The 3,392-nt window shown below is 33.9% G+C and overlaps 1 pseudogene; it reads left to right on the top strand.

Annotated features, from left to right (window-relative positions):
* The first annotated feature begins 1,819 nt into the window (after positions 1-1,819).
* On the top strand, positions 1,820-2,862 carry LOC143617276 (transcription factor MYB15 pseudogene; annotated as a pseudogene).
* The last annotated feature ends 530 nt before the right edge of the window (positions 2,863-3,392 follow it).

Here is a 3,392-nt window from a genome sequence, read left to right as displayed (position 1 = left end):
TGTTTTTCTAATGATGTGACCTTTCACCCTATGTTGAGTCTATGTAGCATGCTTTTAAAAAAAGTTGGTAATAATAACTATTTTTAAGTAGAAGTAAATTAATAAGCAAATTTTCATATTGTTCGAAATGATAATAATTACGTAAAAAAGTTATAAATAATAAATAATTAAACTTGTTCAAAAAAATATAGATAAACTAACATTTAAAAAAAATAATTACGTAAAAATTTTCATGTTGTTTCATATGCTGAATTAACAAATGATAATAACTACGTAAAAAACTGATAAAGTAAATAATAAAACTTGTTCAAAAAAAAAGGAAGATAAACTAACATTTAACGGTGATGATAATTCGGAGTTAGGTGAGTCATGGGCTCATGGCCATGGCAGTTCACTCCATTCAGAAGCTTAATATCTCGGTTGACAGAATCTTGTTGTCATGTCAGTCATTATTCACATTCGCTATTTGAAATGGCGGATGCCATTGAAATATAATAAAATATAGATGGCTACTGTTCACATCTGCCATTTGAAATGGCGGATGTCAATAAAAAATATTTAGGTGACCGGCGGTCAGCTGTAACTGACATCCGCCATTGAAATGGCGAAACACGAATAAAATATTCAAGATCCGCCATTTCAAATGGCGGAACTCATGGTTCTCGTCCACATCACCAGACAAAAACTGACAACCCCTATGTGTAATCTGACATCCGCCATTTCAAATGACGGATCTCCTATTCTCAATCAACAGTCTTTCTCTCTCCTAAACACCATTTTATCTTCTTCAATTTTCCTATTTAAAAAAAAAATTCTCGTCTAATGCAAGGATCTACAATAGGGTACCCATCATGATGGGTACATGAAAGAACTTGTGTTATAAATATAAAAATAAAATGTAATTAAAAATAGCATACTTCAGTCTAAACCAAGTTTGACAACTGCTTCGGTTCTGCGTTTGCTTTCGTTAGCCCTTGTCCAAACGACTGTGTGAGTCAAGTATCAAATGGCCGTATGAGTAAAGTAATTAGTAGATGAGTCAGCCCTGATCTCCTTTTACGGCGGTTATTTTTTAGGTTAGACGGCTGTTTATAGGTAGTGTGGGATCAAATTACAGATGATTTTTGTAACTCTACCATCCGATATAAAAACACTCTTTTCTTAGTATTATACTATACAGAAAATTAGGAGATTAGTCATTTGTGAATAGTGGTTTTCTATTACAGGTCCACTTGCCTACCCTTTGGTATTTTTTTATTTTTTTGTTAATTTTTAGTATTTTTACTATTTTTTTATTATAATTTAATTTAGGTATACTTTGTTTTTATTTTATAATTTTGAATATAATATATTTTTTATCGAGTATACCGTTGTCGTGTCTTATTTTTATCTACATTTTGACACATCTTTAGTTCCGAATAGAGCACGCTCTAATATTCAAGTCATCTATGTATAGAATAACAAATCATTCAAGCCTTTTCTAGTTTTGTTTTTTTTTTTTCATTTCATTAAAACATTTTTACCTGACTTTGTTATCCTTTTCTAGGATAGCATTTTACGTTTCAGTTTAAATTTTCTTTTTGATGTTTAACGTGCCACGACGCGTGAGTTACTGCGTCACAACGTATATCCACGGTTCAAAGTTTTGACGTATTGTTATAGGGTTTAGCGCACTTGACGTAAGGCACGGGTTTTAATACCTGGTTATAGTAGATTAACCGGTCAATTTAAACTATTTTTAACAAAAGTAGATTAGGCATTAAGGTTTTTTAACTTGACCATTCTTTGTGCTTTTTTGGAAACTTTTTGGTAGTGAAATTTTCTTAAAATTAATGACGTTTCATTTGACCAACGTGATTCGCAACGCACATATTTTTGTACTATAAGAATGCTTATATATAGCTGTGCATCCATCAGTTATAGGGACTGATTTAGCTTAACTATTTACTAATTAGTATCTCTGAGAATGAGTAGTGACATGAAGAATGAGTTAAAGAAAGGTTCATGGAGTGCTGAAGAAGATCAAAAGTTGATTTCGTACATTGAAAAATATGGCATCTGGAACTGGTCTCAGATGCCTAGATTTGCTGGTAAATGTTACGTTTGTTCTATGTGTCATTGATCGATCTTCAGTTTCTTATAGTATTCATTTGCGTATAGGTTTGTCTCGAAATGGAAAGAGTTGCCGACTCAGATGGATGAATTATTTGAAGCCTAACGTAAAAAGAGGAAATTTTTCAAAGGAAGAAGAAGAAATTATACTCCACTCCCATGCACTTCTTGGCAATAGGTATGCATGCAAGTAAATTAGCTTGCATGATAATTTCAAAGAATTATTGGCGTGAAGTTAAGTATAAAATTTTGCTCCTTTTCTTATATTTTCATAGGTGGTCTGCAATTGCATCAAAACTTCCTGGAAGGACGGATAATGACGTAAAGAATTATTGGCATACCCATCTCAAGAAACGGGCGATTATACATAACCGGGTGCCTCAACAAACGGCCAAAAATGAAACGAATCCATCACCAGAATGTAAAGCAGATAATGCTGAGGAAACAGGCCAGTTTGATAACCATACGGCTTATGCTTCCGAATCCTGGTTTACATTTGATGATTACAGCCCTTCATCTAGCTGCACAACAACCATCAAGGATCACGACGGTCAGTATACAGGTGAGTATCATGAGGCGGGTTCACCAGGAACCATTGATGATCTTCAGTTATTCTGGGATCAACTTTGCCCGGTTCAAAACTTGGAGATTCCAAACAATCACCTGAATGCTTTTTCAGACCCCGTTTCTCAAGAATCATACAACATTTTTAATGATGATTACAACACTAATATCCTGCCCCATTCTTAGAGAAATTGTTGGATCTTTAGGGGATTTAGCAATACCACCTTGATTACAAGGTTATTTTGTTAATTTCTTGCGGAAATAGGTAAGCCGTAGAGGGATGCAACTTTGGCTCGTAAAGTTGTTCCCCATGCTGCTTCCATGGACTTCTCACCCTCTCACCTCCGACTAACTTACTTCTACAAGTGATTAACAAAAACACCTAGAGAAAAACAAAAGATGTTATTGCTAAACCACCTAAAGATACTCAAAAGGGTGGTATGTTTTGGCCTTCTTGGTTATCTTAAATTTTCCATCTTGACCAATGTCAATGGCATGGTAAGTCAACTGAATAAAGGCAAGTGAATGAGCTTTAACTTGCGTAGGTTAGGAAATAACAGTAGTTCGCATGTGGAATGTGTAATTGTAATAAACATGTATACATGGGATTCAAAACAAATGTAAATTTTTAGCATCAATTATTCATAATTCTTGTATGTGAAAGAAAATGTGCAAACATAATGACAATAAGTATATATGTGACATGTTGGCAACAT

This window comes from Bidens hawaiensis, unplaced genomic scaffold, assembly GCF_021521415.1.
Source record: "Bidens hawaiensis isolate Kalapana, Puna unplaced genomic scaffold, B.hawaiensis_p1.1 tig00002307_1, whole genome shotgun sequence".
Taxonomy (NCBI): Eukaryota; Viridiplantae; Streptophyta; class Magnoliopsida; order Asterales; family Asteraceae; genus Bidens; species Bidens hawaiensis.
The sequence above is the reverse complement of the archived record's forward strand: the minus strand, read 5'-3'. Positions and strand labels throughout refer to the sequence as shown.